The sequence below is a fragment of the Haemaphysalis longicornis genome, unplaced genomic scaffold (genome assembly GCF_048455015.1).
Source record: "Haemaphysalis longicornis isolate Haplotype H1 unplaced genomic scaffold, Haemaphysalis longicornis Haplotype H1 scaffold_36, whole genome shotgun sequence".
Lineage (NCBI taxonomy): Eukaryota > Metazoa > Arthropoda > Arachnida > Ixodida > Ixodidae > Haemaphysalis > Haemaphysalis longicornis.
The window spans coordinates 1,760,888-1,773,674 of record NW_027526353.1 but is presented as its reverse complement, the minus strand read 5'-3'; positions in this window follow the sequence as shown (position 1 = coordinate 1,773,674).

Here is a 12,787-nt window from a genome sequence, read left to right as displayed (position 1 = left end):
TTTCAAACTTGTTCTTTCGTGCATTTCTTTTATTTATTGGTTGATGAAAATACTATGAACATTCACCACGTTGGAGATCGCAGTGGAAAATGTTGGGCTAAGTAATCACACAAAACGTCCCGCACTGCACAAGCATACGTTGTGCTGGCAGGTCTGGTCGAAGGCTGCTGAAATAAATTTTGCTCAGAGCCTCTCACATCTGCTACCCAAGCATCAGCGACAGCGTATTCCGTCTCCTCACCAAAATTGTGCAGTATACATGCTGCAAGTATTACCTTTGGCCTAAACTTATAGTGGATATCGGCTTGCTTCAAGTTTACTCGCCAGCGCCCTTTCAACCTTCTAAAAGCGTGTTCCACAGCATTGCGGCCACTACTCTGATACCCGTTAAACGATTCTTGTTCCTTAGACAGCTTTCCCTGCGATGATGTGTAGCCTTTAAGTATTCATGGCAAAGAAGGATATGCCGGATCTCCCAGCAGCATGAAAGGAACTGGTCTGCCTTGGAAAACCTTTTCTTCTTTTGGCAGCAGTTGATCACTTTTGAAGCAGTTGATCACAATCTGAAGGGCAGAAGGTCGTTAAGTGTGATGATTACGGTGTGGTGTTCAAACTTGCCTCGTAATAATGCCTTACATCGATACACACCAAGACATGCACATGCATACAAATCACAACGCGTAACTAAGGACTGGCGTTTTGTAGAATGAGCTTCAAGGACTCCAGCTGGCTCAAATGCCACTTAAGTCATGCTTACCGACCTCGGTCATCCACTATTGCTTGCATGTTGTAGGAAGTCCACAATATCCTTTTCACAAAGTCACGATATCCCTTCTTGGGTGCCTTGATAGGAATATGTGATCCATGGATGGCCCCCAAAATCTGTGGCAGGTGGCATCTCATTTAAAAGTTATGTGCTGTAGCTGCCGCTTCTTGTGTGGAAGGCAGCCTTATGAATTCCTTGAGGTAAGGCTGCACAAGTGTATCGCATAATATATAAGCACATTTTATACACTGCTTTTATGAACAGCGAATTGATTCGCAATAACTCGGTATTCACAACCGCTCGCCAGTTTGTAAAAGCTATTGCCACTATTTTCTCTAATGAAATTGGTTGTCGCACACAGTACTCTTTGGGCGACATAAATGGCGCCATCAGTGTGACTAGTTCGTTGAATGAACCACGACTCATCCTGAAGTTATCCATGAACCATACTAATCCATGAACCACGACTCATCCAATCAGCATCGGTGAACTCTTTTGTAACAATAATATCCCACCAGTCTGCAGAACGTGTCTTCACCCATACAGTTTTCTTCTTGTGCATGCCTATAGCCATTTAATGTTATTTGAAAAGTAGCACAAATAGGGACGAAGTATAGATGCATGGAACCACATTTTCTTCAGGCGAGAAATACCCGCCGCGGTGGCTCAGTGGCTAAGGCTTTGTGCTGCTGAGCATTAAGTCGCGGGTGCGATGCAAGGCCGCGGCGTCCGTTTTTTCTGATGGAGGCAAAAAGCAAGAATGCCCGTGTGTACGAGATTTCAGCGCACATCAAAGATCCCCAGGTGGCAAAATTAATCCGGAGCCCTTTACTACGGCGCGCCTCATCGCCTGCGTTTGGTCGGCGCGTTAAACACAACAATAAAAAAATCAAAATCAGGCGATAAATGAGAAGCAGCGATTCCCTTACAATAACATGTCTCGAACCGCTCAGAGACCATTTCGAGCCATGGTAATACATTCCACTATCGACAGCGACTTATTATCTCTTTTCACTAGGCGAGCTACTTGGTTAACCACCGCAACTGCGATGACTGAGCTATGAAGCAACAAAAATCGAGCTCAGCTTACTAACATGCATTTTCTTCGTACCTCTGCGAGCGAAAATATATGTTCTCACCTTGCACAAAAGCCGACTGGTTGGCTGTCGAAGTCGTCGCTACTCTCGCTGCGTGCAGACACTCTTTACAGTAAGCTAACCATATCTGGCAGCGACGCTCCTGGTGCTGTATGCAAGCGAGAGTGCAGAGAAGGACATGAAATTTCGTCCGCGTCGACAACAACAGTAGTGCTTGCAAGCGCAGCTTTGCTCTGAAAAACATCTTGATTGAGGCGCCTAACCATGCGAGTCGGACAAACACCACGCGAACCCGCCGCTCCGGAAGCCCGAAAGCGCCGGAAAGGCTGCTCTGCCCTCGATGTGCGACACTGTATGGTGCCACCATCGCACCAGGGGCAATGAGCTACATGTAAACGCTAGCGCATCGCATTACTCGTGATGCGCCAGGAAATGTGACACGCTACCGTCGCATTATGTCGCATTCATGTAAACACGGCTAGTAGTGGTGACTTGAAGAGCAGTGTTTTGTAGTGGAGCGTTGTTTTGGTTTCTCACTGCTCAAAGGATAGTGTTGCCTTTGTCTTACAGGGCTCCTGGGCCCGTAGAGCGCCGTTTACCAGTTGCTTTTCTCGTCCAGGCACGCGCACATCCCCTTCCATCGGCCCTCAGTAAACAAAGCGGGCTTGCTAAGTGCGGATAACGAAACTCGAGGGTTTGTGCATTGCTGGTGGATAATAGGGGCACTGTGTTGTTCCCTGCCACGTGGCATAACATCCCACCGGAATGAAAACCGACCATATAGCATTAGGTGCGTAGAGAAAGAATATCCTTGCTGAATGTCACCTTTACTAGGACATTGGGACGTGGGTGAATGTTGAGTTCTACTAGCCAATAAAACGACACAAACCTTGAAGGGTGCCCGGAATAAAAAGACACGTTCAAGCTCTGCGTTTGATCATTCATGCTTTCGTAATCTTTGCGAAAAAGGGAGTGCTTACGCTTCCGTGTGTTTTGTTTTTAAACAAAGAAAGAGGGAAAGAACAAACCGACTTGTGTTCTTCCAGACGGTGTAGTAGGCCGGGGTTTTAATTGGCATGTAAGGCTGTTCATCTGATAGTACGAGTGTTCCTTTTCGCAGTGGTGATACCTGAGCACTTCTTGTATCCCGGAAGTACTACGCCGGCGTCTCTGCATTGCCATCTCGAAATGTGCATTGCGTAATTATTGACACCGTGTTCCAACAGCGTACAAAAGGCCAATACTTTATCGCGCGTGTGCTTCGTAAATTAGAATCATCCACAGTACCGCTGATTGAACGGATTCTCCAAAATTCTCTATCCGTTAAATACGAATGTATTTCTTGTCCTCTCAATACAATAATAACGAGTTTCGAGAGTAACAACGACAAAACTGTACTTCAGTACAGAACACCCCGACAAAACTTTTCGTTGCTTTGTTCTGGAGTTGTGACGAGTAAAATCCGCAGCTTTAGGTTCGAACGTACACTCAAAAAGAGTTCGTTCAGCACAGAATGCACATTCATCATGTTGTACAAGACGTGTTTATTTTTAAAGCAATGGGTACAAATATCTGGCTGTTGCACTAGGATGAGGACTAAACATGTAATTGGCTGATAGGAGTATTGTAACGGGGATATGGTCACTGTCCTATTCCCAGGAGGCCGCGAGCATGTGCCGATTACCCAACTCCTCGTACAACGGCATCTTGAACTTCCACCGCCTAGCTACGGAGCGCCGACTTGCACTGCTCAAGAGAGAAGTTGTAATGCGGTTGAGGTTATGTGGGCCAGAGAATGCCTGGCCTTTTCTGTTTTTCCCCGCACTGCAAGCACTGTGCAGAGAGTGTCTGCCTTGTCGCCATTCTATGTAAATGCTTTTACATATAGTGTTGACTAGGATGATGAGCACTACAAAGTACTGAATAACATCAGCCAAGAAATTGTTGCTCCTATTGATACACTGAGTATTGTGCCGTGTTGTCCTCCCCTCGTCTCCAGAGGTCCGTCCAAATATTTTGTTTTTCGCTATAGCTTTACACGCCTCGAACTTCGTATGAGCCTCTTCTATTGGGATTTACAAATTGGAATGTCTTAAAAAAATGAACTGTTCAACATGCATTTGTATACCGGATGTGGTTGTGTAGCCACCACGTTGCGGCATGCATTTCATTAAAAGCGATACCGAACAAGGTGCATCTACATGAGTTTAGGCTTCCGCTCACAATTCTTCCGCTAACTGCAATAAATCACTTACCATGGGACCTAGGATCTCAAGTGAATGAAGAAAGAGAGAACAAAGGGGGAATCTATATAAATGCCGAGAGGCAACAAGGAATGCTTCCTTGAGCACAAACTAGTGTCGTGAAGCGGAGGTCTGATGATGTTTTCTAGTTCTATTTAGTTCTGTGCCGCCGCCGGGGCTCTACCTCCAAAGTGTTGTGTGTAAAAGCGCTTCGGACGCGGCTCGGCCACCGAGGCCCCGCTTTTCTAAGAAACGTGTTGCCGAGTGTGTCTGCCCGTCGGCCGACCGGGAGACGACGGCTGTTGGGGGAAGCGAACCCTCGCCTCGGCTTGTATTACCGCGGCCGCGGCGTTCCATTCCCCCTGTGGCGTGTGCGCTGCTCGCCTTCGGGCTCCGTGTTCTTCAGACGACCTTCCCTTTTCCCCTGTTTACTTTAGTGTGTTTTGTCTAACTACTTGCTCTACGCCCGTAATTCTCCGAGTGCGCGCTTTCGAGTCGAAACCTTGTGTCTGTGTTTTTGGTCATTTTCACGTTGGCGGGGACATGTCTGATTGGAGCTAAGAAGCGTCTTCCTGATTGGCTGCGGGTGTGCCTTAGCCTTTTCCCACCCGGTCCGCACACGCTAGGATGCGCTTTTTCCCCCAATGCGTCCCCCCAAAGCAAATATAACGCGGCCCCTCTGGCGATTGAGGGAGAGCGAGGTAGAGCAACACCAGGAGAGCCGCTTGCTGCCGATCGTCGGGGCCAGACGCCGGGAGCCCTTCGCCCGCCAACCATGTTCCGTTAAGTACTCTGACCATTTCATCTATGTAATAAGTGTAATTGTTTCAAGTTTGTGTGTGCTAAATGTCACCAATGTCATCCGTAAAGTAAACAAGTTAACCTTAAAACTTCCTCGACGTCTCGACTTCTTCCTTCCAATCTTCATGCTACAGTAGCGGCAGTATGTTACCAAAATACTACGTTACAAAAGTGGTGATAGGTGCGGGGTACCGAACACCCCCTCTGCCATCATGGGCTCCCCCCACTCGTCATTCATCGTCCTGCTGCTCGTCCTCGGCCTCTCCATCCAGTCTGCCGAGCAGGCCTCATCTGAGTTCGCGCCATCCGTCCGCACTCCGTGGGCGGCGGAAACAAGCGACATGTGCGACAGCGCAAAAGACTCTCCGGCTTCACGGCCGGCACCGCGCTATCAGCCCGAGGCAAGCCGGGCCCGTCATGCTCGCCATCGGCTCCTTCGAAGAAGAGCCCCCGACCCCGACGCGGACCGAACATCGCCGCGACCGCCACTCTCCTTCGCGGCGGCGAGCCTCCCGCGCACGCAGTAAGGTGAGAGATTTTTGCCTCTCGGCGCACCGCATTGCCGTAGGCCGGTAGGCTTTTCTTCTCCGCGTGTCCGGGGCGCCCACTGATTGGTTGTCTTTGGTTCATTTTCTTTGCCAGCGCCAGCCTGCTTATGTAACTAGCCGCTGTCGATGCTGAGGCAAAACTTTATGAGCGTGCAGCCGTTTTATCGTGGGGTATGTTGGCTCTTCGCTCGGGAGTCGGACGACTTTGTAGTCAGGATCTAAACGGCACAAGCGTTCGGCTCTCCCGGCGAAGGGGCCCCGAAGAAGACCCCCGCGCGCCTTTGAATAGGCTGATTTTTGCGCAGATCTCGCTATATTAGAGACTGCTGATATCCGTTTCCTCGGCTCCTTTCCACCGGAGTTAGGTTATGTCTTGAAGCAAATACGGCAGCCACTTCGGGGTTGGGGGTCTGAGGGAAACGAGGAGTTGAGAGATGTTTACGCTGCACGCCGCTGCTCGAAGTACAGTACAAAGACACCAGCAGGGGTGCCCGGGATGCCGCGGACGGGGAGAGCTCGCGGGCGTGCAGTTTTGCGAATGCGTCGGGTTGGCGGAAGTTTCTCACCACTGCTGAGATATGACTCTTTTCTTCTTCTGTAAGCATGTACGGTATCTATCAAGTCTTCTTAGTCTATTTATCATGTTTTAGCTGTACCGTTTCCGCTCGTGTTCATGAAAAAGTATGTATGAATGTTGTTTTAGGTTTTATTGTTTGTATCGGAGTATTGAGCGGTTATGAGCGTCTGAACTGTTCTGAAAGGCTTCGTCAGGCGCCAATGTTTATTTTGGTATCATACTTCATACACGCGACCGTCAAGTTTTTGTGCCTCATAGGTTTCATGTTTACAGAGTTGCAGTTTCGTTGTAACATGTTTTTTAGCTTCGAGTGTTTTAACGAATGTGCGGTTCTACTTTAAGTACGGGAGACGAGTAGGGCTGTTTTGTACGAGTTGGGTTGAATCCAGAAATGTTGTGTCGAGTAAAGTGCCCAACAGTGGCTGAAGTGCGTAGGTTTGCACTTGTGCGTGAGTTCAATACAGTGAGCCCTCGGATATAATTTTATTTCAGTTTTCTAGTGCCTTCTTATGAACTATTTGTACTCCTATCTTTAAGGCACTGAGTATTTTCTTAAGTGACGATGGCTGAGAATGCGCTTGTTTTTATTTTTATTTGCTGGTTACTTGAAGTTGGCTAGAGGATAGCTTCAGTGTTATGTTTATGCGACCTGTTGTCTAAGGAGAGATTTTGTTTCGCGTCAAGCTCCTCAGAACTTTGTATATGGCATGAATACCGGAGAGCTTTACGGTGTCTTGATGTGGCTTTTAGAATGCGCATGTTATTTCTATATTATTCATGGTGTCCTTGTTATTTTCTTGTTGTGTCGTGTAAAAGAAGTGTTTCGCCTGTGTTGGACAAGAGACTGTGCGCGCGTGAAATGAAGAACGGAATTCCACTAAGTGACCGTTGTGCATTGACTGATTCAGCGGAGACAGTTTGTCGACTCCTGTGTTTGAGTCTGTGTTTCTTCTTCTTGAGTTCGTATGCCATGTCATTTGAGTATCACCGTCAGTTTGTGAAAATCTGTTTTTATGGTTTAGACTTTGTGCAAGAGTGAGGGCACTCTTTTTTCCGTCGGGGAAGGTGTCGCGAAGCGGAGGTCTGATGATGTTTTCTAGTTGTTTTTAGTTCTGTGCCGCCGCCGGGGCTCTTCCTCCAAAGTGTTGTGTGTAAAAGCGCTTCGGACGCGGCTCGGCCACCGAGGCCCCGCTCTTCTAAGAAACGTGTTGCCGAGTGTGTCTGCCCGTCGGCCGACCGGGAGACGACGGCTGTTGGGGGAAGCGAACCCTCGCCTCGGCTTGTATTACCGCGGCCGCGGCGTTCCATTCCCCCTGTGGCGTGTGCGCTGCTCGCCTTCGGGCTCCGTGTTCTTCAGACGACCTTCCTTTTCCCCTGTTTACTTTAGTGTGTTTTGTCTAACTACTTGCTCTACGCCCGTAATTCTCCGAGTGCGCGCTTTCGAGTCGAAACCTTGTGTCTGTGTTTTTGGTCATTTTCACGTTGCCGGGGACATGTCTGATTGGAGCTAAGAAGCGTCTTCCTGATTGGCTGCGGGTGTGCGTTAGCCTTTTCCCACCCGGTCCGCACACGCTAGGATGCGCTTTTTCCCCCAATGCGTCCCCCCAAAGCAAATATAACGCGGCCCCTCTGGCGATTGAGGGAGAGCGAGGTAGAGCAACACCAGGAGAGCCGCTTGCTGCCGATCGTCGGGGCCAGACGCCGGGAGCCCTTCGCCCGCCAACCATGTTCCGTTAAGTACTCTGACCATTTCATCTATGTAATAAGTGTAATTGTTTCAAGTTTGTGTGTGCTAAATGTCACCAATGTCATCCGTAAAGTAAACAAGTTAACCTTAAAACTTCCTCGACGTCTCGACTTCTTCCTTCCAATCTTCATGCTACAGTAGCGGCAGTATGTTACCAAAATACTACGTTACAATAGGATTATTTCATTCCCAGAGAGATGTCATCTGCGATGTTGCACAAAAAAATTAAATATGCTGACTAGGCTCAATATTTAAGGTGGCTGTAACACCGCTGAACACGCGTATCTCAAACGAACATAAAGGCAAGATATATTGAAGCACCCTTACCATCTCACGAAATAACATGCCCCTGGTTTCACAAGGCTTGGTAAAAGGCTTGCCATCTGTACCAACCACGGCCTCCGCGCGTCATAATCCTCGCGTTTATCGGCCGTTCAGCGAGACTGAAGAAGTAAAATAGCCAATATTTTTTCGGACGATATTCAAAAACGTCGGTAACAGCAAACAGATTCAATGTGAAAAGCGACCCAGCCGAGGTGTTCTCCGCAAAAAGAATTTCCGTCACGGGTCCGTTAAGTGCTCTTAGCCAGGCAGCAGAAAATACTCGCGTTCGGCGTAAGAAGCTTACAGACATGCAAATCGCTCGTTTCCGTGAACTAGCGGCTGCTTTCATTTCGGTGCTTTCTCCTCGCGTGCTTGTCAGTCGAGATTCACACGACTGGGCTGTTCCGGAAGAAAGGAGGCCTTGCGACAAAGAACTGAAGGGTGCGTACTTGAGAGTGACATTACTTATTTTAAGTGCGAATGCACTTCTTAAGCGAGCCTGAAGCGTCCGCCGCCGTCCGCATTCCGCCGCCGTCCGCATAGCAACATCTGCGGGTGCGCGCGCTCCACGTCTTCCTTGGCAACGGGGGGAGATGGGCGCGCGCTGCCTGGCCGCTGACATGGCGCATACCCACGTGGGGGATTGGCCAGGAATCTCCTCGTCTTCCTTCGCAAAGGGGGGAGATGGGCGCGCGCTGCCTGGCCGCTGACATGGCACATACCCACGTGGGGGATGGGCCAGGAATCGGGCGTGAGAAGGGCTAATGCACCGGCATAAAGGAGTACTGACACGAAATTTCAAAGCTGAAATCCGCTCTAGCAATGAAGTACAACGACAACACAAATAGGTGTCTGTGCATGGCACATACCCACGTGGGGGATTGGCCAGGAATCGGGCGTGAGAAGGGCTAATGCACCCGCTTAAAGGAGTACTGACACGAAATTTCAAAGCTGAGATACGCTCTAGCAATCAAGTACAACGAAAACACAAATAGGTGTCTGTGAATAAATGCATCTTTCTTTCTCTGTAGTTGTGTGTGTGTGCGTGATCTCTCTTTCGCGAACATTACCGAACCGCGCAAATTCAGCTCCTGCATTCGCACTTTCACATTCTTCCCCACGGGTAAATGCGGGGAATTTTTTTGCGTTACTTAGACAGTGGAGATTTATAGGAGACCGAAAATGTGTTGTTAGAAGGGACATCGCTGTCCGAACTGGAGTGGCACTAAAATATTGCATCACTTAAAAGCCACAAATTCCACCCTAATTATTCACCGAAGCTGGATAAAAGGAGGAAGTGAAGTCACGTAAAGGACAACAAAAGTTCCAAGAAACTCCAACAACATAGTCAGGGATGGCGGAAACTGATATCTTAGCTGCTTTGACTCGAATGGAATTTCTACATGAACGCAGAACCAGAACATTTGATACATCGGCCGTGGTAAAGCATTAAAACAAATATTTTTCGACGGATGACAAATATTTTTTTGACAAATAAAGCACGCCCACACGTTATTTACCCAAAAAAGCGCGCTTTTAAATTACAGGCTACAATCACAAAAAAACCTTTGTGTATTTGTTCCTGGCATGTTCAAACGACTGTATGTTTTAGTATGTACCACTGCAAACTAGGAGAAAATTAAGCTATACCCCGTACGTTATTATAACTAAGAATCCAGAGGAAGTGGCATGGTTCGTGTAGTACAAGTAGGAGAATAGCACGATGAAAACCAACGCACGGGCTCTAGAAACAAATACAGCGTGGTGCTCGTCTCTTGTGGCTGCGTCCCGAGACAGCCAGAATATTCTTGAGTGGTACTGGTGAGTTTTACCTTGGCAAGGCACCTGGATTGCTGCACTAGACATATCAGAAGTGTATTTTATAATGTAATGATGGTGAATATATGAAAATGATGTACTAACCTATTAAGCCTAATATAAAAAGTCTGATCAATTCGTGCAATTCTTAGGAAAGTCAATAGAACTTCTGCCGCTCGTGATGCTCGTTTTCAGTTAGACCAAGGGCGTAGCACGTCAACTAGCCTCCCTCCTCAAGAACCGGGCTGGCCCAAGGACACTAAAAGGGGCGTCCTAGCTCCCTTTTGGCTGCTGAGGGCGTCCTGAGGGCTGAACTCCCCACGGCGTCCTGAATAATCCAGGGCAGCTATAACGACGAAGCAGGGTGCTCGCAGTATATCGCCAGAAGGTCTCGCACTTGAGTGGCTGAGCTGCGTTTTAAGGCGTCAGCTTGCGTCCGTGCAACAAATCGCAGTTGCGCGCGAAGGAGCTTCTGCGTGCCATGAGCAAGTGGTGCCCACCATCGACCCTCCACCAGCGTTCCCTACCTTGGACGTGGTCTTCCGCACTCGCATGCACACTTTCAGGATTTGCGATTGCATACTATGCAGAACTCTCATATTTTCTTTAGAGAAGGGGACAAGTATAGGAAGGCTGTTGCGGAACAATTCAGCGCGCATGACATCACAAAGACGAAGAAGAGACCGAACTGTGCATCCGCCGGAGTTACTAGATAGCACGCGGAAGATGTTGGCAACGGAAGCAAGCTCATCATTGATATGGCGGACGTGTTTTGACTATGTCGGAGACCTGTCAAACGTCACCCTCAAAAAGACTTGTGGTGCAGAAAATACTAGATAGGGCAGCCTGCAACGGTAATTCCCTTATTTTATATATCACGCTTCGTGAAAGCGAGGGTGACGCGATTGCCAGCTGATATTTCTAGGGTTCGAGCTCCTAGAAAGAGCTCAATGGAGTGATTGCCTGTTGCCGTCTCTCGAGCCATCCATGCCTATTGCGTCTGGCGCTCGAAGTGCAGATATCATCCACTCGCAAGGATATTTCAACTACTGCAACAAACACTTCTCCATGTCCATCCTATTGACGTTAAAGGGGGTAGGACTAACGACGCCACCAAGTGATTCGTTTCCTAGGCCGTTTCCGCCCGTTTTATTTCACACTTTATGATCGAAGTAACTGCTGCATAGCAAGTCATAGCTTACGAGAAACAGGTTAGAACTTTTTTGCTCTTGTATATATTGATCGCTTAGAATTCAAAACATCCTGTAGATTATGCACCGTCTGCCTCACTTTGATGCGTGAATGCTCTAAAACTTTTATTCCTAACTTGTGCCAAGAAACGAGCAAAAACGGAGTAAGGCCAACGCTGGCGCAGTGCTTTTTTTTATAAGTCAGACTGAAACTGAAAAAATTCCGGCCCATGTTCTATTCCCAGCCGTTAACGCTTGCTGGCGCCTTCCTTCTGCCTTTTTTACAGCACCAATGAGCGATTTTATGTTGACAGAGTTCAAAACTCTATTCGCGTATCACTCGGGCTGCTGATTTCTTGTCATCCGATTTGGGGTATGCGGCAAAACCGACTCCACTTAGCGCTGTATCGCTAAGAGCATTTGGGAATTGTTTTTATTTTTCAGAAAAGCCGAGAGATCATTTATGGTGCATAGTTTCTAGCTGCGCCTGCTGCAAACATCTTATGCCCTAGTTCTTAGAGTCCACGACGACGCCTAATGACCCGAAGTGTTCCACGTGTGGGGAGCCCCTAGCAAAACTAGTCTTGCCAATTGTGACGTTCTTGAAAGGTTCAGCTCGGAACGACGGCATGGATAAATGCAAAGTGAGCTAAATAAATGAAAAAAAAATTAACCTGATGGTAAACACAAGGCTTCTGCTAAGGCATAGTCACAGTGACTACGCAATACTGAGAGAATGGCTGTGCTTAATAGGCGTTTTGAGAGAGGACGAGGTTCCGTGGCCTTGAGGTCGTCTAATTTTTGTCGTGCTTATTTTTTCCATACCAATTGATCTGATAGGTGTGTTTTCCCTTTCAGCTACCTTTCTGTTATTGCCTGCGATATTCATGCCACATGAAGTAGCAGGCCCTGCAATTGGCTGGGTTGCGCTATTCAGAATTCCATTAGGCTATTTTTCTCGCTCCCTCCGCTGAAGAAAATACCCACATGAAAGTAGTGCACTCCCGAATTTTGATTGCCTGCTTAAAGAAAACAAAATTGACTAGCTCATAGGTGGAAAACATGTCGAACTAGAATATTCCACTAGATTAGGATTCACAGTGACGCTAGCATGCGATATCAAGATTCAAACCCTGCGGAGTAGTGGCCAACATTTCAAAAATCGCTGTTTTAATAGCGTTAAACGCGCCTTTGAAAGTAATAAAGGCAGGAATGTTACTGGCAGGAGACAAGGACATTAAGTGCAACGTGCGAATAATGCGGCATGTAGTAGAGGGCGTGAATTGCTGTGAGCCCTGGAATATGAGCTCTTAGTAAAACCTTTCCTTAATGGGCTTTTATACGAAGACGAAATTCGCAAGGAGTATTACACTACTAGGCGTAACCAATGCTGATAATATCTACTAGAACAAAAGAATGAAATGACATGTATGTATAGAAACGTTTGAAGGGGTTTTCGTGTTTCCGTAATAATTCAAACGCGGAATATGGCAGCACATGTTCTCGCATGCTTACCGTATAAACGAAGTACACACCGACCGCAATTTGGCGTTTCTTTCCGTCACAATTTGGTGTTTCGCAAATTAACACCGCTTTTTATTCAACAAAGTGCGCCAGAATACCACCTGCTTTGTTTGAACAAGTATAAGCGGAAATTTTTTTGAGTCGCCGCATTA